This window comes from Nycticebus coucang, chromosome 2 (genome assembly GCF_027406575.1).
Source record: "Nycticebus coucang isolate mNycCou1 chromosome 2, mNycCou1.pri, whole genome shotgun sequence".
In the NCBI taxonomy this organism is placed as follows: domain Eukaryota; kingdom Metazoa; phylum Chordata; class Mammalia; order Primates; family Lorisidae; genus Nycticebus; species Nycticebus coucang.
The window spans coordinates 44983615-45010530 of NC_069781.1; the positions used below are offsets into that span (position 1 = coordinate 44983615).

The following is a 26916-nucleotide window of genomic DNA, read 5'->3' on the forward strand; positions in this document are numbered from 1 at the left end:
TTTTTTTTCATTTATTTGTAGAAGCAAAGTATCAATGAGCATCCCCAGCAAAGAAAGAAATTCATAAGGTGAACAAAGGTCATCTACTATATATAAAAGCAAGAAATCTTTCAAAGATTTATGGATCATATTAAACAGATACCAGCTTGAAATAGCTCCCACTAATCAAAGATGAAACAATAGTGTGTATCAAAAAGAATTACTACCAAGAGAAAAAAAAGACTGATTAAATTGTTTCAAACACAGTATAAAAACACAAGTCTTTTGTGATAAAGATCCTTAGAAAATAATTCAAAAAGAAACTACACCAATAACCTGCAAACCATTAGAGATGACTAATTTAAAGAAAAGATTTCAGCAGCCAGTGGACAGTGGATCATGCCTGTAAGCCTAGCATTTGAGAGGCCAAGGCAGGATGACTGCTTGAGGCCAGAAGTTCAAGACCAACCTGAGCAATACAGACAGATCTCATCTCTACAAAATATTTTTAAAAATCAGCTGGGCAGAATGGTCAAAAACATGCAAAGGATGTACACCCTCAGGTGAGAGAAAATAGTTAATCCCATGGATTCTAAGAGATACTTAAGCAGCATCAATAGGCAACAATAATTTGATACTTTTAGCTATATTGATAAATTTCTGCCAGTGGCAGGTTCATCAGCTGTGGCAAAGTGATAGAACAAAATTTAGAGTTGAACTTGAACAACTCTGACATTGTTGAAGAGAATCTCCATTTTAAATAAGTAACCCGTTTAAAGGAAACAAACTTTCAGTTATAAGATGAATAAGTTTGGGTGATCTAATGTCCAACATTATGAATACAGTTAATAATACTGTATTATTTACTTGACACTTGCCAAGAAAGTAGACCTCCCTGTTGTCCCCACAAAACAAAAAGGTAACTTTGAAACATGGAGTTTTAACTTGATCACGCAACTCATTTTACAATGTATGAGTATATCACATCATCACATTGCACCACTTAAAGATGTGTAACTGATTTGTCAAGTGTACCTCAATAAGTCTGAAAAATAAATAAATAAGCAGCCTTCAAAAAAAAATAAATAAAAATCAGCTGGGCACGGTGGCACATGCTTATAGTCTCAGCTATTCAGAAGGCTGATGCAGGAGCATCCTAAAGACATGAGTTTCAGGTTGCAATGAGCGTTGATGACACCACTGCACTCTAGCCCAGGGAAAAGGACAAGAGACCCTGCCTCCAAAACAAAACAGAGACAAAAATTAAGCATTCATTCTGTCTTTCCAGTAGGAATGACATTTCAGGGAAAGCTCTTCTTTACAGAAGAAAAACACTTCACAAACATAAACATGACAGAAATAGAAGGATATCATTTCACAACCTCAATTTAAATAACTGATTCAAGTAAAGATCATCAATGGATGCCAAACCACTAGGTAAAAGGCTAATGGAGAACTTTATAATGATAACATCAGGATGACAACCACCTTAACACAATAATTTTAGAATCATTAAAAGTAAAAATAATGTTGTTAGCTGTGAGCTTGTGAAAAAAATAAGTGGGACAACCATTCATTATGTACCTCCTGATGTGATGCAAAAGAAATACAGAGCACCATCTATATAGTGCGTCTCCCCTCCTTCTCTACCCCAATCATTAGCAACCATCAGTTTACAAGAAATAGAAGGACAAAAAAGACACCACAAAAAAGTATAGACAAATCATGAATGCTGGACATCAAAAGGACAAATGGCCTGGTATCTCCAATGAATCGGTAACACGAAAAGGGAATGATTATTACAGAATAAAAAAGACTTAAAAGACATGAAAACCAAATAAGTGATATGTGTGGACCTTGCGAAATCCTGAATGGAAAGAATGAATTATAAAGTAACTGGAAGACACTAAGAGAAAATTATAATATGGATGGCATTAGATAAAATTAAGGAATTACTAATAATTTTGTTAGGTGTCATTAATAATAGCAAGGTGGTTTTGGTTTCTTTAGATCATATCAATTAGAGATGCACAATAATGTATTTCAGGAATAATGTTTAAGATTTGCTTTAGAGGCTGGATGTGGTGGCTCATGCCTACAATCCTAGCACTTGGGAGGCCAAGGCAGGTGGATTGCCTGAGCTCATGGTTCAAAACCAGGGTTCAAGACCAGCCTAAGCCAGAGCAAGACCTCATCTCTAAAACTAGCCAGGCATTGTGGTGGGTGCCTATAGTCCCAGCTACTCTGGAGGCAAGAGAATCACTTGAGCCCAATAGTTTAAGGTTGCTGTGAGCTATGACACAACAGTACTTTACAGAGGGCAACAAAGTAAGACTTTGTCTCAAAAAAAAAAAAAAAAGTTGCTTTAGAAAACTCTAGGCACCTCACCACGCTCCCCCCCAAAAGAGGAAAAGAATTAAAAAAGAGATCAACCAAGTACAGTAAAACCTTTGACCACCTCCTAAATTGATCTAATTTTCATAGACCAGATGTGTACCACACGTACATATCAGTACAAAAGGGCTAGTTCCTTATGTTGACCACTTCCATATTTCAACCAATTTGTTACAGTCCTTTGGGTGGTCAACTCACAGAGGTTCTACTGTACTTTTTTTTGAGACAGAGTCTCACTTTGTCGCCCCCGGTAGAGTGCTGTAGTACCATAGCTCACAGCAACCTCATCTCCTGGGCTCAAGCAATTCTCTTGCCTCAGCCTCCCAGTAGCTGGGATTACAGGGCTCGCCACAACACCCAGCTATTTTTAGAGGCACGGTGTCGCTGTAGCTTGGGCTGATCTGAAACTCTTGCGTTCAGGTGATCCGACCGCCTCAGCCTCCCAGAGAGCTGGGACTAAGGTGTGAGCCACCATGTTCGGCCAGGCTCTACTGTATTGACCTTTGTGAAAGCTAGGCAGAGGAGTAGACGGGGAGTTCATTACACAGGTCTATCCACTTTTTCACATGTTTTTAAATTCTCATAATTTTATGGTGCCTCATGGCTGTAATCCCAGTACTTTGGGAGGCCAAGGTAGAGAGGATTATGTGAGGCCAGACGGTCAAGACCAACCTGGGCAACATAGCAAAACCCCAATCTCTACAAAAAAATTTAAAAATTAGCTAGACATGGCTCGGCGCCTGTAGCTCAGCGGCTTGGACGCCAGCCACATACACTGGAGCTAGCGGGTTCACATCCAGCCCTGGCCTGCCAAACAACACTGACAACTACAACAAAAAAGTAACCGGGCATTGTGGCGGGAGCCTGTAGTCCCAGTTACTTGGGAGGCTGAGGCAAGAGAACTGCTTAAGCCCAAGAGCTGGAGGTTGCTGTGACCTATGACACCATGATACTCTATCAAGGATGACATAGTGAGATTCTGTCTCAAAAAAAGAAAAAGAAAAAAAAAATTAGCCAGACATAATGGTGTGTGCTAGCTACTGAAGAGGCTAAGCCAGGAGGATCATTTCAGCCTGGAAGTTAGAGGTTGCAGTGAGCTGTGATCACACCACTGCATTCCAATCTAGGCAATACAGCAAAATCTTGTCCCTAAAAAGTAAGATAAATTCTCTAAAAAACAAAAGTCTAAAATATAAATCAACCAAAACCAGTAAGTGGGTTTGGGGGGGCTATTTTCTTTCTTTTTTTGAGACAGTCTCGCTTGTCACCCCCAGTAGTGTGCCGTGGCATCACAGCTCACAGCAACCTCAAACTCTTGGGATTAAGCGATTCTCTTGCCTCAGCCTCCCAAGTAGCTGGGACTACAGGCACCTACCACAACACCCGGCTATTTTTTTGTTGTTGTTATTGTTGCAGTTGTCATTGTTGTTCACCTGGCCCTGGCCAGGTTCAAACCCGCCAGCCTCAGTGTATGTGGTCTGCACCATAACCACTGTGTTATGGGTGCTGAGCCCAGTAAGTAGTCTTAATTAGATCCTGGACTGAACAAACCATCTTGCGTAAAAAAGAATTTGAGTTGTGTATGGTGGCTCATGCCTGTAATCTTAGCACTTTGGGAGGCTAAGGTAGGTAGGTAGATTGCTTGAACCCAGGAGTTTAAGACCAGCCTGAGCAAGATTAAGTAACACCCAGTTCTCTACTAAAAATACAGAAATTAGTCAGGTACTGTGGTGGGCACCTATAGTCCCAGCTACTTGGGAAGATAAGCCCAAGATTTTGACATTGTTGTGAGCTACGACACCACAGCACTCTACCCAGGGCAACAAATCCAGACTGTGTCTCAAAAAAAAACAAAAAAAGAATTTGGCTGGTCTTGTCTCTGGTAGATAGCCTCTAAATTTCCCCAATGAAAATAGTGATTGTGGAGGCAGCACCTATGGCTCAAGGAGTAGAGCGCCAGCCCCATATACCAGGGGTGGAGGATTCAAGCCCCACCCCAGCAAAAACTGCAAAAAAAAGAAAAAAGAAAATAGTGATTGTGGCTGGGCACGGTATTTCATGCCAGTAATCCTAGCACTCTGGGATTGCCTGAGCGCACGGGTTCAAGACCTTGAGCGAGACCTCATATCTAAAAATAACCATGCGTTGTGGTGGGCGCCCATAATCCCGGCTACTGGGGAGGCTGAGGCAAGAGAATCACTTAAGCCCAGGAGTTTGCAGTTGCTGTGCGCTGTGACTCCATGGCACTCTACCAAGAGTAACAAAGTGAGACTTTATCTCAAATTAAAAAAAAAAAAAAAAGAACAAAGTGTTTGCAACCTTTTATTCAATCAATCATATTTGTGTAATGGAAGTCCAAGAAAAACAAAACTCTCAACACCAAACTTCAGGTACACTTCCTTAATTAACAATATTCTGTGAGCTGGGTGCAGTGGCTCACTTCTGTAATCCCAGCACTCTGAGAGGCCAACGCAGGTAGACTGCCTGAGCTCACAGGTTTAAAAGCAGCCTGAACAAGGGCAAAACCCCCATCTTTAAAAATAAACAAGTGTTGGGGTGGGCACCTATCGTACCAACTACTCAGGAGGCTGAGACAAGAGAATCACTTGAGCCCAAGAATCTGAGGGGTTTTTTTGTCATTGTTGTTTTAGCTGGGCCAGGTTCAAACGTGCCTGCCTTGGTGTAAGTGACTGGTGCCCTACCCAATGAGCTCCAAGCTTCAAGCCTCAAGAATCTGAGGTTGCTAGGCGGCACCTGTGGCTCAGTCGGTAAGGCGCCGGCCCCATATACCGAGGGTGGCGGGTTCAAACCCAGCCCCGGCCAAATTGCAACCAAAAAATAGCCGGGCATTGTGGCGGGCGCCTGTAGTCCCAGCTACTCGGGAGGCTGAGGCAAGAGAATCGCTTAAGCCCAGGAGTTGGAGGTTGCTGTGAGCTGTGTGAGGCCACAGCACTCTACCGAGGGCCATAAAGTGAGACTCTGTCTCTACAAAAAAAAAAAAAGAATCTGAGGTTGCCATGAGCTATGACACCATGCTGGTCTGCTGAAGGCAACAAAGTGAGACAATGTCTCAAAAAAAAAAAAAAAAATACTCTATGCACACTGTCACACATTGACATGCTGAGGATAACTATGTCCTGACTCCACAGGAAGAAGACACAGAAGCTTTGTATTTCGGACACTCTCAAAATTTGCTCTATACATCTCTTGGTTGGTCCTAACTTATAGTCCTTTGCTATTAAAATAGAAATCCAATCCTAATTACAGCACTTTCCTGAGTTCTGTGAGCTATTTTAGCAACTTGAGGAAGCAATGGGAACCCACGAATTTTCAGCCAGTTGTTTCAGACATGTAGGTAGCCTGGGACCCCTCAAGCTGGTGGCTAATGTCTGAAGAGAAGGCAATCTTCTGAATGACTCTGTCCTTAACCTGTATAGTTTGGCCTAATTCTGGGTTGTTATGGAACTACATTGTGAATCTATAAAAGACATTTAGGGGACAAGTGAGGAAATTTGAATAAGTACTAGTATAATATGATATTAGGGAAGTGCTGCTGATGGTTGGGAATAACAGAATTGCGTTTATGAAGTAAAATGGCCTCAAGAGTCTCTCAAGCAGTAGCCCTAGGTAAAGTGCCATAGCGTCACAGCTCACAGCAACCTCCAATTCTTGGACTTAAGCAATTCTCTTGCCTCTGCCTCCCAAGCAGCTGGGACTACAAGCGCCCGCACAATGCCTGGCTATTTTTTGGTTGTAGTTGTCATTATCTGGCAGGCCCAGGCTGGATTCGAACCTGCTAGCTCCAGAGTATGTGGCTGGTGCCCTAGCCGCTGAACTACAGGCACTGAGCCTATAATATACTTTAAAATAGGGGCGGCACCTGTGGCTCTAAGGAGTAGGGCACTGGCCCCATATGCTGGAGGTAGCGGGTTCAACCCAGCCCTGGCCAAAAACTGCAAAAAAAAAAAAAAAAAAAAATATATATATATATATACACATACACACACACACACATATACACTTTAAAATATTTCAGGAAGGCCAGGCGCGGTGGCTCATGCCTGTGATCCTAGCACTATGGCAGGCCAAGGCGATGGGTTGCTTGAGCTCACAAGCTCAAGACCAGCCTGAGCAAAAGTGAGACCCCGCCTCTACTAAAAATAGAAAAAATGAGGCAAGAGGGTCGCTTGAGCCCAAGAGTTGGAGGTTGCTAAGAGCTATGACACCACGGCACTCTTACCCAGGGTGAAAGTTTGAGACTCTGTCTCAAAAAATAAAAAATAAATAAATAAATAAAATATTTCAGGAAGAAATCAGTAAATGTCCAAAGATACCCAAGACAATGTACACAATTACTAAAAAAGTACACAATTACTAAAACTACTGTCAAAAAGAGTACAGTAAGGCGGCACCCATAGCTGTGGGTAGGGCAACAGCCACATACACCAACACTGGCAGGTTCGAAGCCAGCCCAGGACAGCTAAAACAATGACAACTGCAACAAAAAAAAAAATAGCTGGGCGTTGTGGTAGGCGCCTGGTGTCCCAGCTACTAACGAGGCTGAAGAATCACTTAAGCCCAAGAGTTTGAGGTTGCTGTGAGCTGTGACGTCAGAGCACTCTATCCAGGGCCACAGCTTGAGACTCTGCCTCAAAAAAAAAAAAAAAAAAAAATTACAGTAAGGCGTGCACAATTACGACATGTCAATTAAAATAACAATAGTAATAAATCTCTAGTGAACTAGTAAATGTGAAAGCACACATAGTCACCTTGTTCCTGATCTTTGGAGAAAGCTTTCAGTTTTTCATCATTAGATACCATGTAGCTATAGTTTTTTTATTACATACTTTTTGTTAAATTAATAATGTTTCTTTTAACTTTCAGCTTACTGACAGCTATTTTAGTGTATGGGCACTGAATTCTGTCAAATTATTTTCTGCATCTATTGTGATTACCATATAGTTTAACTTTGTAAATATGTTAATGTGGTTAATTACATGAATAAATTTTTTGCTTTTCCCAAAGAAGCTTCAGGAAGTATTTTTTTTAATGTTTAAATAAAAAAGACAGAAATATATAGATAGCATTGTACAGTGAAAGATTCCAATGGAACTGGATAAATAATTGCATCTTTGTTTCCTCCTTAGAGCAGTTTTTCAATCAAATTTTGCTATTCATATGAAAAATGATCTCTGCTCGATCACAGCAAAGACAACTTCTCACAGGCTTCATACCTCACTCATTCAATCTGCAGTAACTATTACCCTGCAGTAAATGATCTAAAGTGCTAGGAATACAACAGATAATGGGGGGAAAATTCCCTCATTAAAATTAATTTTAATGGAAAGATGCAGGCACAAAGTGTAGAAGAAAAAATAAAAATTATTGAGAATTCCTGAATAAAGTGTAGCATAATAGCTTTCAAATGTGTGTGTATATATATATATATTTGTTTGTTTGTTTGTTTGTTTTTTTTTGGGGGGGGGGGAGATGAATGTCTTCCTCTTATTGCCCAGGCTACATACAGTGCAGTGGTATCGTCATAGCTCCCTGCAGCCTCCAACTCCTAGACTCAAGCAATCCTCTTGCCTCAGCCTCCTTAGTACCTGGGACTACCGGCATGCCCTACCACACCAGCTAATTTGGGGGGGGGGGGGGGATTGTAGCGATAGGCTCTTATTATTACCCAGCCTGGTCTCAAACTCCTGGGCCCAAGCCATATTCCCACCTTAGCCTCTCAAAGTGCTCAGATTACAGCTGTGAGCCACTAGGTCAGGCCCCAGAATAATTCTATTGTCAGCCTTCAACAGAAAAGAAGGACAGACGTCTAATGAAGTATATACTAAAAATTTCACAAACTTCTAAGCTACTATGCTGACAACTTTATTTAGTTTTGCAAATCCTTTCATGTACAACATCTTACTGAGCCTGCCATGCCATGAAATAAAATCAGGTATTACTAACTTCATTTTATTAATTAAAAAATTCAATGCTGACAAAGGATTTTTTTTAAATTTTTTTTGAGTCTCACTTTGTTTTTGTTGTTTTTTGCTGTTTTTGTGCCCTTGGGAGAGTGCCATGGCGTCCAAACTCACAGTCAACCTCCAACTCTTGAGCTCAAGAGTTGGGTATTGTGGGGGGCACCTGTAGTCCTAGCTACTCACCTATCTTGAACTCAAGTGACCCTCTCTTGCCTCAGCCTCCCAAATAGCTGGGACTATCGATAGGTGAGTAGCTAGGACTACAGGTGCCCCCCACAATACCCAACTATTTTTAGAGACAGGGTCTCGATCTTGCTCAGGCTAGTCTGAACTCCTGAGCTCAAGCAATCCACTTGGCCTCCCAGAGTACTAGGATTACAGGTGTGAGCCACCGTGCCTGGCCAGAGGATGTTTTTTAAATGGGAAAGCTGAAACAGAATTTCAGATCTTTCAACTCACTGTCTAGGCACAGGGGTCCTCAAACTACAGCCCGCAGGCCACATGAGGCGGTGTGATTGTATTTGTTCCCATTTTGTTTTTTTACTTCAAAATAAGATATGTGCAGTGTATATAGGAATTTGTTCGTAGTTTTTTTCTTTTAACTATAGTACGCCCCTCCAACAGTCTGAGGGACAGTGAACTGGCCCCCTGTTTAAAAAGTTTGAGGACCCCTGACTAGGGTGTCTGTCCATCTCAATACATTCTATGATGGCAAAAGTTATTGTTTAAAACAGTGGTTCTCAACCTTCCTAATGCCGCGGCCCTTTAATACAGTTCCTGTTGGTCATGACCCACAGGTTCAGAACTGCTGGTTTAAAAAGTTTCTAATAGGCTAGGTGCAGTGGTTCACACCTGGAATCCTAGCACTCTGCGACGGAGGTGGATTGCTTGAGCTCAGGAGTTCCAGACCTGCCTGAGCCAGAGCAAGACCCCATCTCTAAAAATAACTGGGCACTATAGCGGGTGCCTGTAATCCCAGCTACTTTGGAGGCTGAAGCAAGAGGATTACTTGTACCCAAGAGTTTGAGGTTGCTGGGCAGCGACTGTGGCTCAAGGAGTAGGGCACCGGCCCATATACCAGGGGTGGTGTGTTCAAACCCAGCCCTGGCCAAAACTGCAAAAAAAAAAAAAGAGTTTGAGGTTGCTATGAACTATGACACCATGGCACTCCACCAAGCGTTACAAGTGAGACTGAAGTTTATAATATATTAGGCAGCATCTCATAAAGAATCTTACAAACTAACCATCCTATTACAGTAAACCCAGACCAAAGTATTTCTCCCTAGAACCTCATTACTCAAAGTATGTTCCTTGAACCACAGGCATAATCTAAGAGTTTGCTAGAAATGCAAAATCTCAAACCTACTCCAGAACTACCAAATCAGAATTTTTTTTTTTTTTTTGAGACAGACTCACTCTGTTAGAGCTGAGGCTAGAGTGCCTGGCATCAGCCTGGCTCACAGCAACCTCAAACTTCTGATTCAAGCAATCTTCCTCCCTCAGCCTCCTGAGTATCTGGGATTACAGGTTCCTGCCACAAAAATCCAGCTAATTTTTGAATTTTCAGTAGAGACAGGGTCTTACTCTTGCTCAGGCTGGTCTCAAACTCCTGAGGTCAGGGACTCAGCCACCCACAGTGCTAGGATTACAAGTGCGAACCATGGCACCTGGCCCTTCCTTGCTTTTTCAAAGCATTTTCGGGAAAAAAAAATTCTTTTGTGGGCGGTGCCCGTGGCTCAAGGAGTAGGGCGCGGGTCCCATATGCCGGAGATGGCAGGTTCAAACCTAGCCCCGGCCAAAAAAAAAAAAAAAGAAAAAAAATTCTTTTGTGTAGGGTAGGTTTGTTTACCATTGTTAGAATGAATTGGAAAAAAAGAAAAAGAATCACTTGGAAATATAACAAACATCTAAAAAAAGAATTAAACATCTCCAATTTTGAGAATTCACAACCCTTAAAGTTCACTCTATTAGTTATTTTTAATTTGGCTGACATATGACTTTGAATTCCACCCATGGAAGCAAAACACTTCTCTCATAAGGAGTGGTATAAGATATAATGATCTACCAGAAGGAGGAAATAGGGAAGTTACTGCCCATCTCTTTCCCCACCAAACTGTAGAAGGAAATGTTAACACTCTCAGAAGATTTTAGGATTAAAAAGATTCCATTCTTGCCAACGAGGAAAGAAATGCAAACCCTGCCTGGGACAAAGACCATGATGAGGAGATACAGAACAAGACAGGAAAGGCCAGCCTGAATTTGAGTCCCCTCAAACTGAGTCCCCTCCTTTACTCCTTGAGTAAAGGAGACTGCAGATAGGCCACCCAGTCGTAACAAACAGAAAAAGGCAGGGAGTTAAAAGTGAAAATTGAGTTTGGCATTCTAATCTCTATGTTTGCTGCCTTTTGTTTTAAGCCAGTATTTTACTCTGCCACTTAGGCTAAAGTACAGTGGCATCATCACAACTCACTACAATCTCAAACTCCTAGGCTCAAGGATTACTCCTCCCATCTCAGCCTCCCTAGGAGCAGGGACTACAGGTGCATGCCACCATGCCTGGCTAATTTTCATATTTCTTGTAGAGACAGAGGTCTCACTGTATTGCTCAGGCTGGTCTCTAACTCCTGGCCTCAAGCAATCCTTCCATCTAGGCTTCCCAAAAGTGAGAGGATTACAGGTATGAGCCAATCCTGTTGTTCTCTTCTATTTATGCATCAAATCTGATAGTAACTAAAAATTTCCAATTATATTTTTCTGAATTTTATGAGGGACATTTTAAATTATGGCAGCTATATAAGGATTCACAAAAATCTAAGGACATGTCTTTCACAAATGTCAAAGGTGTACTGTATATAACTATACAGTATTTTCAGTATATTTAAAGTCTGGTGGATGTATGTGATCCCTGCCAGGATCAAACATTCAACACCTTAGAACAATTCTAAAGACAAAGTAATCAATAGACTTCTAATGAAAAATAAAAAGGTGAGCTTTGCGCCTGTGGCTCAAGCAGCTAAGGCGCCAGCCACATACACTTGAGCTGGCGGGTTCAAATCCAGCCCGGGCCTGCCAAACAACAATGACAGCTGCAACCATAAAATAGCCAGGCACTGTGGCTGGCGCCTATTGTCCCAGCTACTTGGGAGGCGGAAGCAGGAGAATGGCTTGAGCCCAGGAGCTGGAGGTTGCTATGAGCTGTGATGCTATGGTACTCTACACCCAGGGCGACAGCTTGAGGCTCTGTCTCAAAAAAAAGGTGTTTTTAAGCAGCTTTAATACGCATACATAACAAAGAAAAATAAAATGCTGCCAAAATTTACTTACACACATATACCAGGTGTCTGAAAAGTATCCAGCCATGTATGTCTCTACTTTTCATATGTACATGGCTAGATACTTTCAGGACAGCCTACATATATCTTAAGAAATAAGGATTTATGGCCAGTTAGGGTAGCTCACACTCTGGAAGGCCAAGATAGGAAGATCACTTGAGCTCAGGAGTTCAAGACCAGCCTAAGCAAGAGACCCTTTCTCTACAAAAAATTAGTTGGGTATGGTGGCACAGGACTATAGGCTCAGCTACTTGGGAGGCTGAGAAAGGAGGGTCACTTTAGCCCGGGAATTGGAGGTTACAGTGAGCTATGATGATAGCACTGTACTCTAGTCTAAGTAACATAGCAAGACTCTGTCTAAAAAAAAAAAAAAAAAAGAGTTTAATGATGGATAAGCACCACACATGTCAAAAAAAAATTAGGCAGGAAGTTAAAAAAAAAAAGCACCATTCCAAGATGTTTCTACAACAGCTCTTCCACAATACACAATTAGACTTGATTAAAGCCCACACTGTAAAAACTAGACATCAAAAAAAAATTTTTTTTTTTTTTTTTTTTGTAGAGACAGAGTTTCACTTTATTGCCCTCGGTAGAGTGCCATGGCGTCACACAGCTCACAGCAACCTCCAACTCCTGGGCCTAGGCGATTCTCCTGCCTCAGCCTCCCGAGTAGCTGGGACTACAGGTGCCCGTCACAACGCTGGCTATTTTTTTGTTGCAGTTTGGCCGGGGCTGGGTTCGAACCCGCCACCCTCGGTATATGGGGCCGGCGCCCTGCTCACTGAGCCACAGGCGCTGCCCCCCAAAAATATTTTTAACATATTTGAGAAGTGGGCAGCGCCAGTGGCCTGGTGAGTAGGGGGCCAGCCCCAGCCAAACTGCAACAAAAAATAGCTGGGCCTTGTGGCAGGCGCCTGTAGTCCCAGCTACTCGGGAGGCTGAGGCAAGAGAATCACCTAAGCCCAGGAGTTGGAGGTTACTGTGAGCTGTGACACAACGGCACTCTACCAAGAGCAATAAAGTGAGACTCTGTCTCTAAAAAAAAAAAGAAAAATATATATTTTTTATTTTTTATTATTTTTAAAATATATTTATTTATTTATTTATTTGAGAAGTACTAACAGCTTAGACTAAGTGACTCATTGTCAACTGTATCTAATACTTTCCACCCAGGAAAATCTCATTGTCGAACTACATTAACATTTAGTAAGGTGTACACCTCATTCATAAATCTGACAGTGTCCCAATTTTGGAAAATGTAGGTAACCTATGTATAGGGCACAATTCAAACTGCCTTTAAAACCTTGTGAGAAGGACAGTGGCCATGAAAGTTGAAATCTATTAAGGTATTTATTAACAACTCACTTGCTGGAGGGAAAAAAAAGCCCTCCCACCCCATAACTCCAAAGATAACAAGAAAGCCATCACTGAGAAGTCTGCTTTTCTAATCAAGCAGGTATTAGAACTAATTGTCAGATTAGATACCACATTATAGGTATACTACCATATTTATTAAAATAGCATGCCTGGGGTGGCGCCTGTGGCTCAAAGGGGTAGGGCACCGGCCCCATATGCTGGAGGTGGCGGTTGAGTCAAACCCAGCCACGGCCAAAAACGGCAAAAAAAAAAAAATTACTTAAAAAAAGAAAATAGCATGCCTGGCAACAAAGATTGATTTCCTAAATATGATACAAAAAATACAAACCATCTACCCAGAAGAAAAAAAAAATCACTTTATCATAAGGACATTTGCACCAGATTGTTTACTGAAGCTCTATTTACAATGGCCAAAATGTGAAATCAACCCAAGTTCCATGAATGGATTAATAAACTGTGGTATATGTGTACCATGGAATACTATTCAGCCATAACAAAGATGGAGATTTTTACACCTTTTGTATTAACCTGGACGAAGCTGGAGAACATTCTCTTTAGTAAAATATCATAAATAAATACAGGCCCATACAAGAGAAAAACTCAATTTAAGTTGAGGGGCAGGAAGGGAGGGGGAGGAGAGAGGAGGACTAGGAGCGCATTAGGTGCGCTCTCACCTAATGAGCACAATGTAAGGGCATATGGCACACCTCCTGGGTAAGGCACTCAACTACAACATGGACCTTACCTAACAAACACAAACATTGTGATCTAATCATTTGTACCCTCATAATAATCTGAAATTTAAAAAAAAAAAATACAACCCATTGAAGAAAAAAATTGAAAAATTCAGTTCCTTAAAATTATAAACTTTTAAGAGGGATTTTATCCAACAAATCAGTGTAACCTGGTTTCTTGTACCCTCAATGAATCCCGAACCAAATATATATATATGTGTATATATATATAATAAACTTTTTTCACCAGAAGACTATTAAGAGATCAAAAGACGGGGCGGCGTCTGTGGCTCAGTGAGTAGGGCGCCGGCCCCATATGCCGAGGGTGGTGGGTTCAAGCCCAGCCCCGGCCAAACTGCAACAACAAAAAAATAGCCGGGCGTTGTGGCGGGCGCCTATAGTCCCAGCTACTCGGGAGGCTGAGGCAAGAGAATCGCGTAAGCCCAAGAGTTGGAGGTTGCTGTGAGCCGTGTGACGCCACGGCACTCTACCCAAGGGCAGTACAGTGAGACTCTGTCTCTACCAAAAAAAAAAAAAAGAGATCAAAAGACATATCATGAATTTGGAGAGGATATTTGCAACCTTTAAATTAACAAATAATTAGTATCCAGAATATATAAAGAGCTCTTTTAAAAAATCAATCAGAGAAAGAAATGAAAATAAAAATAAGCAAAGAACTTGAATACACACTTCAAAGAAGCACAAATGGCCAATGAACACACAAAAAGATGCCTAACTTCAGGATATGCTAATAAAAACACAACAAACACCATTTCAAACCCATCAGATTAGAAAAAACAATTTAAAAGTCTGACAATATCTAGCGCTGGAGAGGAAGTGAAGCAACCAAAACACACACTGCTGGTTCTTTTTTTTTTTTGCAGTTTTTGGCCAGGGCTGGGTTTGAACCTGTCACCTCCAGCATATGGGGCCAGCGCCTTACTCTGTTGAGCCACAGGCGCCACCCACACTGCTGGCTCTTGACTCAGTAACCACAAGATTTACAATTACCATGAGCCAATTCGGTGACTCAAACACTCAAGCATTTGGTAAGCATTAAGCAACTGATGATGACCAATCAAGCATTCTGAGAACACATGCAGATTACTGCCAAATATAAATTTTGGCCCTTAATGAACTGAGTCCAAACTGACTCAGCAATATGAAAAAGAAAACTTTAGTCCCTTATCCAGTTTATCCAGTTTTTTTTGTGAAGTACAAAAAATTCAGATATTCATTTCCTCCTAGAATACTGATAACTTCCTCAGTGACTAAAATTTTAGGCCAGGCTCAGTGGCTCATGCCTATAATTCTAGCAATCTGGAGGGCCAAGGCAAGTAGACTGCTTGAGCTCAGGAGTTCAAGACCAGCCTGACCAAGAGTGAGACCCTGTCTTTACTAAAAATAGAAAAATTAGCTGGGCATTATGGTAGGCGCCTGAGTCCCAGCTACTCAGGAAGCTGAGGCAGGAGCAGGTGTTTGAGGTTGCTGTGAGCTAGGTTGAGGCCATGGCACTCTAGCCTGGGTGACAGATTGAGACTTTGTCTCAAAAAAAAAAAACAAAAAGAGGGTGGCGCCTGTAGCTCAGTGAGTAGGGCGCCAGCCCCATATACTGAGGGTGGTGGGTTCAAACCCGGCCCCAGGTCAAAGGAGTAGGGCGCCAGCCCCATATACGGGAGATGGCAGGTTCAAACTTGGCCCAGGCCAAAAATTGCAAAAAAAAAAATATATAGCCGGGCATTGTGGCGTGCACCTGTAGTCCTAGCTACTTGGGAGGCTAAGGCAAGAGAATCGCCTAAGTCCAAGAGCTGGAGGTTGCTGTGAGCTGTGACGCCACAGCACTCTACCATGGGTGATAAAGTTAAGACTCTGTCTCTAAAAAAAAAAAAAAAAAATCCCGTAATAGCTCGTCAGCCTAAAAAAAAACCAAAACAAAAAGAAATTTAATGATATAGTCACTGTTCCAGTTATACTATTATATCAATGAGAACAAGTATTTTAAATGCTATTAACTGAAAACTAATGCTTACACTTTACAGGAGCTGGAGATGGTCCTATGACTACCTAAGAGGGAGGAAATGGTGTAACAGAACATAGACATTAGGGTTGAACAGAAATGGACATGGTGTAACAGAACAAGGACATTGAAGTTGGACAGTCAAATTCAGACTCTACCTTTTATGGCTATAACCTTAGTTAAGTTATTCAACCTCTCTAATCTTCAGTTTTCTCATGTATATCACAACTTATCTACCTAATCGAACTGTAAGAATTAATGAGATTATATAAAATGCTTTACAGTCCTGGCTGTTAGAACTTGCCCCTTTGTAAATCCTGCTGCCTCAAATAAAATTTTTAAAGCCTGAAATTATAACTCCATTCACAGGAAAGTATTACTCTTACATTCAAATTATTTTCCAATATTACAAACAACTGTATGCAACAGGTTGGAAAAACAATATTCTGCTCTCTTCTTTTTCTAACTGAAAAGACTTTCCCTCTAAAAAATTCTGAAAAATTTTGTTTTTTCCTATAAGAAATATGGAAAAGATGCATTTTCATTTGCCCTTGTGGTATAGAAGCAAGGATTCCCGTACTGTGTGAGAAACTAAGCTTCTTTTCTAAGCTTAGTTTCAACTTTTTCACCTTTTCAGCTCAAGGGTTGATGTTTTCTTTTTTTAAGAAAAAATGTAGGGCGGCGCTTGTGGCTCAGTTGGTAAGGTGCCGACCCATATACCGAGGGTGGCGGGTTCAAACCCAGCCCCGGCTGAACTGCAAGCAAAAAAATAGCTGGGCGTTGTGGCAGGCGCTGTAGTCCCAGCTACTTGGAAGGCTGAGGCAGGAGAATCGCTTAAGCCCAGGAGTTGGGAGGTTGCTGTGAGCTGTGTGATGCCATGGCACTCTACCGAGGGCCATAAAGTAAGACTCTGTCTCTACAAAAAAAAAAAAAAGGTATTTACATAAAAAAAAAACTGTATTTATTTATTTTTTTTTTTTTGAGACAGAGTCTCACTATGTAGCCCTGAGTAGAGTAGTCGTGGAGTCACAGCTTACAGCAACCTCAAGCTCTTGGGCTTAAACAATTCTCTTGCCTCAGCTTCCCAAGTAGCTAGGACTACAGGCACCCACCACAACACCCAGCTATTTTTTGGTTTTAGTTGTCATTGTTGTTTGGCAGGCCCCAGCTGGATTCGAACCCATCAACTCTGGTGTATGAGGCTGGTGCCTTAGCCGCTGAGCTACAGGCACCAAGTCTATTTAATGTTTTAAGGTACTCCGCACTACCTTTTGCATTTCTTTTTTTTTTAAACAAAGTCTTACTTTGTTACCTTCAGTAGAGTGCCCGGGCATCATAGCTCACAGCAACCTCAAACTCTTGGGCTCAAGAGATCCTCTTGCCTCAGCCTCCCAAGTAGCTGGAATTACGGGCATCTGCCAAGACACCCAGCTATTTTTTTTTCTTTTGAAGACAGAGTTTCAGTTGCCCTGGTAGAGTGTTGACATGTCATAGCTCAGAGCAACCTGTAACTCTTCAGCTTAAGCAATCCTCTTGCCAGTGTTTTCATTTTTACTAGAGACAAGGGTCTCACTCTCGCTCCAGCTGGTCTCCAACTTGCAAACTCAAGTGATCCACCTACCTCAGGCTCCCAAGATGCTAGGATTACAGGCATGAGCCACCCCACATGGCCTTTTGTATTTCTTGAGAAAGACTGTGTTAAAAAAAAAAAAACTGCCGGTGGCACCTGTGGCTCAAAGGAGTAGGGTGCCAGCCCAATATGCCAGAGGTGGCGGGTTCAAACCCAGCCCTGGCCAAAAACTGCAAAAAAAAAAAAAAAAAAAACTTCCTGTGGTAGCACCTGTGGCTCAGTGGGTAGGGTGCTGGCCCATACACCAAGGGTGGCGGTTCAAGCCCAGCCTGGGCCAAACTGTAACAACAACAACAAAAACAGCCGGGCATTGTGGCAGGCACCTGTAGTCCCAGCTGCTCCGGAAGCTGAGGCAATAGACTCGCCTAAGCCCAGGAGTTGGAGATTGCTGTGAGCTGGGTGATGCTACAGCACTCTTCTGAGGGAGACAAAGTGAGACTCTTTCTCTACAAAAATAAAAATATAAATAAATAGGGCGGCGCCTGTGGCTCAGTGAGTAGGGCGCCGGCCCCATATGCCGAGGGTGGCGGGTTCAAACCCAGCCCCGACCAAACTGCAACAAAAAAAAAAAATAGCCGGGCGTTGTGGCGGGCGCCTGTAGTCCCAGCTGCTTGGGAGGCTGAGGCAAGAGAATCGCGTAAGCCCAAGAGTTAAAGGTTGCTGTGAGCCGTGTGAGCCACGGCACTTTACCCGAGGGCAGTATAGTGAGACTCTGTCTCTACAAAAAAAAATATATATATATAAATAAATAAAACTTCCAGCTGCTCGGGAGGCTGAGGCAAGAGAATCGCGTAAGCCCAAGAGCTAGAGGTTGCTGTGAGCCGTGTGACGCCACGGCACTCTACCAAGGGAGGTACAGTAAGACTCTGTCTCTACAAAAAATAAAAATAAAAAAAATAAATAAAACTTCCTGGGCGGTGCCTGTGGCTCAGCGGGTAGGGCGCCAGCCCCATATACCAAGGGTGGCAGGTTCAAACCTGGCACCAGCCAAACTGCAACAAAAAAAATAGCCAGGCCTTGTGGCTGGCGCCTGTAGTCCCAGCTACTTGGGAGGCTGAGGCAATCGCCTAAGCCCCGGAGCTGGAGATTGCTGGGAGCTGTGTGATGATGCCACGGCACTCTACCGAGGGCGATAAAATGAGACTCTGTCTCTACAAAAAAAACAAAAAAACTTCCTGGTTAATGATGAGTGATTTTTTTTTTTTCTGGATGGTCTGTGAGAAATGATCTACATTTCAGAAAACCTCAACAACAGGAAAAAAAGTAAAATGCTAGCATCTATACTCAGGCTAATGATAATACAACAATAATGTTGAAAATATTCAGGACAAATTTTAGTTACCAAATTAAACTTCAAGGGTCCTTTATGTCAAGGGCATAAAAGACACACAAGATAAAGTGACATTTGCCAGCCAAAACAGATATACTAACAACCATTGATGAGAATTGTCTACAAATGTTCAGTGAAGTGTTACTGTCTTCTTCAAAATCAAAATGAAAAATAAAACATTTTAGATATACATAAAATGTGTCATAAGGTAAGGAGTGTTAAATACTAAAGAAAAGAGAAATTGAAAAAGTTTTTAAATTTATCATCTTCTTCTTCCTTTACCTTCATTTTTAAAATAACTTTTTTTTCTAATGAGGCCAAAGCAGGTTAATTACCTGCTGTGGGGCGGCACCTGTAGCTCAGTGGGTAAGGCACCAACTCCACATACCAAGGGTGGAGGGTTCAAACCCAGCCCCAGCCAAACTGCAACAATAAAATAGCAGGGTGTTGTGGCAGGCACCTGTAGTCCCAGCTACTCGGGAGGCTAAGGCAAGAGAATCACCTAAACCCAGGAGTTGGAGGTTGCTGGAGCTGTGACGCCACCACACTCAACCGAGAGTGATAAAGTGAGACTCTGTCTCAAAAAATAAATAAATAAATAAATAAATAAATTATCTGCTGTGCCATGGTAGGCTCACTAAAGATTAATTTTCCCATTTCCATAACTATAATTATTCTTATTAAGGCAATACACACTAAGTATTCAATAAGTAAGCAAATGAACAGAACTAGAAACAAAAATTTCATTTATAAAATTCCACTTAAAATAAGTGAATGCTGACAATGCTAATTCTTTTAGACTTTGAACATTTCATATTCTTTGTTATAATATAGAAACTTTCACTTTAACTAGGTTATGACATTAATTAGAGGAGCCATCTATCACTAAAGACTAAGTACCTTGTTTTTCCCAGTATCACATCCGAAAAAATTCAAAAGGAAATTATCTACTGTATCTATCCAAATTCTCAAATAATAACTTAGAAAAGAGACATAGCACTAGTAAGTGGAGTTAGAACAGAATATTTAATAGTTCACTAAATTACCAAATCTGGTTTTGCGACACTACGTGGTGCCTAAAAAGCCTAGCTTGTCAATATTTTATTCCAGTTTAACAAAAAATATATTTTCATGCCCAGCCATACTTTTAAGAGTCTATCTGGAAACAATTACTTGTGGCAACAACACAAAAGGTCATAGATCACTGATATAGTTCAAATAAATGAACTATAAACTTGACGTTCCACAAGAGCTGTCTCTGAGGCCCAGGTGGACTGTTTAGGTTAAGATTCCTCCCAAGAAATTAACAAAAAAGGCAAGACAAACACACCAGGAGAAGACCAGACAAGATATCCCCAAAGAGCTCTTACTTACCCCTGGTCTGGTTTTCTCCCTAAGCTCATCGCTTCATGATAACTAAATCTACACCTCACGTCCCCATTTCACCCTCAACTCCCCATCGTTCACCTTCTTTACTATAACCTGGGTTCCCCCCAACCCCCCACGACATTCTCTAGTTCCCACAGAACTCTCAATCCAGCCCAATAGGTGGATACTATGCCTATCTTCCAGTAGGATTATTAGTCCTCTTAATCAGAACTCATTTTCCCCTCATCCCATCTGCCCTCCGCCACCACTTCAACTCTGGTCCCCTCACTTTGACCCTTCTCCCAGAATCCTCCCCAAGTTACCGATCTCAGGCCCCTTCTTCTCACCCCCTAAGCTCCCGCTCCTTTCATCCTGCTGGGCCCCCAGTCTCTCTCCCCCGTGCACTCCTCAGTCTCCCAGTACTGACACCCTCCCCCAACTCCGCCCCTCTTCCCCTCTACTTCAGAGTGAGGCCCCCTTACCTGAACGCCGCTGCTGCCACCGTCCCAAAAGCCGCAAGGTGCTGGCCAGCCTCCTAGGCTCGGTCCTCGCTGAGCTCCTGACGGCCCCTAGGGAAAGGGAACGCCACCACCTCCAACTCTACCCGCGCCGGTCCAGGCCGTCACCGTAGCCACCGCCACTACCTCAGCCGCCATGTTGTAGTCCTACTTCCCTCCTCCTTCCCTTTACCGCTCCGCCCCACTGGGCGTCTTACGTCAAGGCGCTGCGCTCCACCCGCACGGACCAATGGGAGGAGCCGACGGTGATGTAACTAGTCTCTCTTCCCAGCGTTGAACCTCTCCTGCAACCTGGAGCGTTGCAATTGGAACGCATGAACTCTGCTGACCTAAGGGGAAGGCAAAAAGGAAGGGGTCACTAAGAAGGTGAGGCTCCGGGTTGGAGAGACTGCCAAGGCGGGCAACCCAAGAGCCCTGAATCGCGATTTAGTAGCAAGTCCTGCCTGGGAATTAGGACGTCTAGCTACTCTTCAGGATCAGCGAACTGGGACGAGTCATACCTTCTCTGGGCCGCCCTTTCCCCAAGTATAAATAAATAGATTGAAAGGGGACCTCTAGAGCTACTTCCAATTCTGAAAGACATCCACCGGGTTTAAACCAGGTAATCCAATCGCAAACTTTCACTGCCTTTGTTTTTATTGGTTATCTGCTGGAATTAGGTGTATGGAAGATTCATAACTGTATATGATTAATCTTGTTCTCAAAGTTCCTAATCGATGAGAGAAAAGAAAGCATAAACGGTTGACTCTAGTAAAAGATCGGAGAAGGATAATGGTGCACCTATTGCTTTGGGAAATTTTATTTCAGGCTAAGGAACTGGGTAAGATTTACATCTCTACACTGGGTACATAAATTGTGTGTACTCTCCTATGTCATCTTCTCTAACCCTGTTTTCTTTGCAGAACATAAGCAGCAGAGAAGATAATATTCATACTTTGAAGGATGCAGCAGTTTTAATTCACAATGAGAAAGTAGATATTAGAGAAAAAGGAGTCAAAGGGAGCAGAAAATAACAAGTTTACCAATTCTGGATTATTTGCCTATCTAGTTCAGTAGGTAATTGGCAGTCTCAGGTTTGTTGAGAGAGCGGTAAGCTTAGCAAAGCTCATCATCATGAGAATTAAAATGGTAACAGTGAATGAGTTGGAGACTACGTGGTAGATTTTTACATTGAGTAAAAGTCTCATACCTGAGCTAAAACAGAAGTAGTGGGTGATGAAGACTAGGGGAGCAAGATTTAGGAGATAGCCTCAACTAGATTTAGAGACCTATATAGAAGTAGAAAATGGTAAAGAAGAGAAAACCAACTTTGGGGAGTCTTTCATTAACAGAAACAAGAAAGAACTAAGGGTTAGGAAGTACTAAGAGAAATAATAATGAATTCAGCTAGCCAAATAGATTAAAATGATGGCAAAATATTCTGGAGAGACAACGAAGAGAAAACGTACACTTGGAAATCAGAAAAGAAGTAAAGAATACACATGTGTAATGAATTGGTACTTCTTGAACAAATAGACTTTTAGTTCATTTATTAAACAAATATTTATTGAGCATACAGGCATAGTTGGTTCTAAGCACTAGGGATAGAGCAGTATGTAAAACAGTCAAAAAAAAAAAACCCTGTTCTCATGGAGCTTACAGAAAAAGGGAACTAATACATAATGGTGATACAGGCTAAGAAGAATAAAGCAAGCAAAAGGAAATAGAAATTATTTAAGGTTAAAAATGAGATACAATGACCAGACTGTTCAGTGAGAAAGGTCTTACTAAAAAAGTGACATCTGATTAAAGACATGAAGGCAATAAAGAAATGAGCAGTGTGGGGCGGCGCCTGTGGCTCAGTCAGTAAGGCGCCGGCCCCATATACCGAGGGTGGCGGGTTCGAGCCTGGCCCCGGCTGAACTGCAACCAAAAAATAGCCGGGCGTTGTGGCGGGCGCCTGTAGTCCCGGCTGCTCGGGAGGCTGAGGCAAGAGAATCGCTTGAGCCCAGGAGTTGGAGGTTGCTGTGAGCTGTGTGATGCCATGGCACTCTAACAAGGGCCATAAAGTGAAACTCTGTCTCTACAAAAAAAAAAAAAAAAAAGAAATGAGCAGTGCTATCTGGAAGAAAATTTCAGGCCAAGGAAATAGCAAATACAAGGGCTCTGAGGTAGATACCTCTTGTAGATAATTATAAGATTTTGGCTTTTACTCGGAATAAGCTAAAAACCAGGGGAGAATTTTGAGCAGAAAAGGATCATGATCTAACTTTTTAACCAGATCATTCTAGGTACCACATTGAGCACAAGCTAAAGAGGGACAAGGGTGGAAAAAAGCCACTTAGAAATTATTGCAATCCAGGCAAGGGATGATAGTACAAAAGACATGAATAGAAACTTTCCAAAGATAGACTGATAGCCAAAAACACATGAAAAAGTGCTCAATGTTCCTAATCATCAAAGATGTACAAATCAAAACCACGATGAGAAATCACCTAACTCCAGTGAGAATAGCTTTTATAAAAACCTCCCCACACAACAAATGCTGGTGTAGAAGCAGAGAGAAAGGAACACTTCTACACTATTGGTAGGACTGCAAACTAGTACTTCTATGGAAAGTAGTATGGAGATACTCTAAAGAATTGCAGTAAAAATAGACCTACCATTTGATCCACCAATCCTACTACTAGGTATTTACTCAAAGAAAAAAAAGACATTTTTATAAAAGACACCTGTAAATATTTATAGCCGCACAATTCACAATTGCAAAGATGTGGAAACAACCCAAGTGCCCATCAATACATGAGTGGATTAATAAAATGTGGCATATGTATGCCATGGAGTACTAATCAGCAATTTTTTTTTTTTTTTTTTAGAGACAGAGTCTCATCTTATTGTCCTTGGTAGAGTGCCATAGCATCACAGCTCACAGCAACCTCCAACTCCTGGGCTTAGGCGATTCTCTTGCCTCAGCCTCCCAAGTAGCTGGGACTACAGATGCCTGCCATAACACCCAGCTATTTTTTGTTGCACTTTGGCTGGGGCTGGGTTCGAACCCACCACCCTCGGTACATGGGGCCAGCACCCTACCCACTGAGCCACAGGTGCTACCCTATTTTTTTTTTAAACAATCTCAAGCTGCTGCCCTGGGTAGAGTGCCATGGCATCATAGCTCACAGCAACCTCCAATTCCTGGGCTCAAGTCATCCTCTTAATTTTCTATTTTGAGTAGAAATGGGGGTCTTGCTTTTACTCAGGCTGGTCTCGAACTTGTGACCTCAAGCAATCCACCCGCCTTGGCCTCCCAGAATGCTAGGATTATAGGTGTGAGCCACCATACCCAGCCTACTCAGCTATTTTTTTAAAAATGGTGAAGTAATGGGGCGGCGCCTGTGGCTCAGCGGGTAGGGCGCCGGTCCCATATGCCAGAGGTGGCGGGTTCAAACCCAGCCCCGGCCAAATTAAAAAAAATAAATAAATAAATAAATAAATTAAAAAAAAAAAAAATGGTGAAGTAATGGTGTATTAACCTGGATGAAACTGGGGATCATTCTTCCAAGTGAAGTATCACAAGAATGGAAAAACAAATACCACATGTACTCACTATTAAATTGGAACTAATTGATCAACACTTAAGTGCATATATAGAAATAACTCTGATCAGAAATTAAGCAGGTGGCTGGCTTGGCGCCCGTAGCTCAGTGAGTAGGGCGCCAGCCACATACACTGAAGCTGGCAGGTTCAAGCCTGGCCTGGGCCTGCTAAACAACAATGTCAACTGCAACCAAAAAAAAAAATAGCCAGGCGTTGTGGCAGGCACCTGTAGTCCCAGCTGCTTGGAAGGCTGAAGCAAGAGAATTGCTTAAGCCCAAGAGTTGGAGGTTGCTGTGAGCTGTGACAGCACAGCACTCTACCGAGGGTGATGTAGTGAGAGTCTGTCTCAAAAAAAAAAAAAAAAAAAAAAATTAAGCAGGTGGGAGCAGGGAGGAAGAAATGGATAAATTCACACTTAACAAGTACAATCCATGTAATCTGGCTAATGGGCACACTTATAACTTTGACTCAAACTGTACAAAAACAATTTATGTAACCAAAACATGTGTAACCCTGTAATATTCTGAAAAAAATTAATAACAATAAAAGAAATCATTGTGTCTATAATCCTAACACTCTGAGAGGCCAAGGGAGGTGGGTCTCTTGAGCTCAGGAATTCAAAACTAGCCTGAACAAAATCGAGACCTTGTCTCTAAAAATAGAAAAACTAGTCACAGTGAGATAGTTCAATTATTGTTCAGTCATTAGAACACCTTGTTACTATTTCCTTCCTCACTCACTAGTTTTTTTTTGCAGTTTTTGACTGGGCTGGATTTGAACCCACCACCTCCAGCACATGGGGCCAGCGCCCTACTCCTTTGAGCCACAGGAGCCACCACTAGTCTTAAAAAAATGACAAGTAAGGGTGGCGCCTGTGGCTCAGTCGGTAAGGCACCGGCCCCATATACCTAGGGTGGTGGGTTCAAACTTGGCCCCGGCCAAACTGCAACACAAAAATAGCTGGGTGTTGTGGCGGGCGCCTATAGTCCCAGTTACTCGGGAGGCTGAGGCAAGAGAATCGCTTAAGCCCAGGAGTTGGAAGTCGCTGTGAGCTGTGTGATGCCACGGCACTACCGAGGCCATAAAGTGACCCTGTCTCTACAAAAAAAAAAAATGACAATTAATAGTAACCATCAGAGCTTATATAGGAGAAAACTTTCTATACCACCTGGGAGATGAAACTTGTCAATGCAGGGGAAAGCTGTAGAAAAGCCCAGGATGATAGGCCGACTCACCCCTGAGGTGGCTCACGCCTATAATCCTAGCATTCTGGGAGGCCCAGGAAGGTGGATTACTTGAGCTCAGTAGAGGAGACCAACCTGAGCAAAAGTGAGACCCTGTCTCTACTAAAAAGGGAAAAACTAAGGCCGAGCGCAATGGCTCACACCTGTAATCCAAGCACTTGGGAGGCCTAGGTGGGTTGATCGTCTGAGCTCAGGAGTATGAGACCAGCCTGAGCAAGAGCGAAACCCCATCTTAAAAAATAGCCAGGCATGGTGGTGGGTGCCTTGTAGTCCCAGCTACTTGGGAGGCTGTGGCAAGAGAATCTGCTTAAGCCCAAGAGTAGGAGGTTGCTATAAGCTGTGATGCCACAGCACTCTACCGAGGGTGACAACAAAATGAAACTCTTATCTCAAAAATATAGAAAAACTGAAGCAAGAGGATCACTTGAGTCCAAGATTAGAGATTGCTCTGAGCTATGATGCTATGGCACTCTACCCAGGGCAACATCTTGAGACTCTGACTCAAAAAAGAAAGGAAGAAAGAAAAGCACAGGATGAGGTGGTGGGATAAGTCAAAAAAGATAGAAAAGCAGAACTCATCAAAAGGATATTTCATAAATTTTATTGTTTATCGTGATGTGAATCTTTAAGTTTTCTGTTTTTTGTTTTTCAGACAGAGTCTCACTATGTCACCCTCGGTAGAATGCTATGGCATCACAGCTCACAGCAACCTCAAACTCTTGGGCTCAAGCGATTCTCCTGCCTCAGCCTCCCTTGAAGCTGGGACTACAGGCACCCGCCACAATTCCTGGCTATTTTTTGTTGTTGTTTGTTTGTTTATCAGGCTTGGACCAGATCTGAACCCACCAGCCCCGGTGCATGTGGCTGGCGCCCTAACTGCTGGACTACGGGCACCAAGCCTGAATATTGAAGTTTCATATTAAATCTTTTTCCTTTGGAAAAAAAGAAAAAAAAAAAAACTAACGGAGCATTATGGTGGGCACCTGTAGTACCAGCTACTCTCAGTAGGCTGAGGCAAGAGGATTGCCTGTGCCCAAGAGATTGAGGTTGCTGTGAGCTATAACAATGCGATGGCACTCTACCTAAGGTGACAGAATAAGATTCTATCTCAAAAAAAATTAAAAATAATAAAATAAAATTTCTCAGGGTGGGATTTCTTGGAACATTGATGAATAGAGCATGGAACAAGGGAGAAAAGAAAAAGGTGGAAAAGTAGTTGCCAGAGAACTAGAAAAGCAATTGGAAGACTATAGTGCCCGAGAGTATCAGGAAGAAAAAAACCTTTGGAGGGCTCATCCTGTGCCTCTCTTCTCAGAGTAAGGCTCCCTCATCAGATAGGGACTTCTTGAGATCCCCTATCAAACCTAGATCTTATGATCCAATAACTTTTCCTTCTCTGGCTTCTTTATTTTTTATTTATTTATTTATTTATTTTAGTG

At 42.3% G+C, this 26916-nt stretch overlaps 1 protein-coding gene across 2 annotated transcripts in view; it reads right to left on the bottom strand.

Moving 5' to 3' along the window:
- Positions 1-20854, bottom strand: part of UBAP1 (ubiquitin associated protein 1) — a 72055-nt gene extending 51201 nt beyond the window's left edge. The window contains exon 1 of one of the 2 annotated variants that reach the window (XM_053570480.1): positions 20625-20854. The gene's annotated coding sequence lies outside the window, so the exon portion shown is untranslated. The remainder of the gene's footprint in view (positions 1-20624) is intronic. The other variant, XM_053570491.1, reaches the window with a different exon arrangement.
- Between the last annotated feature and the right edge of the window lie 6062 nt (positions 20855-26916).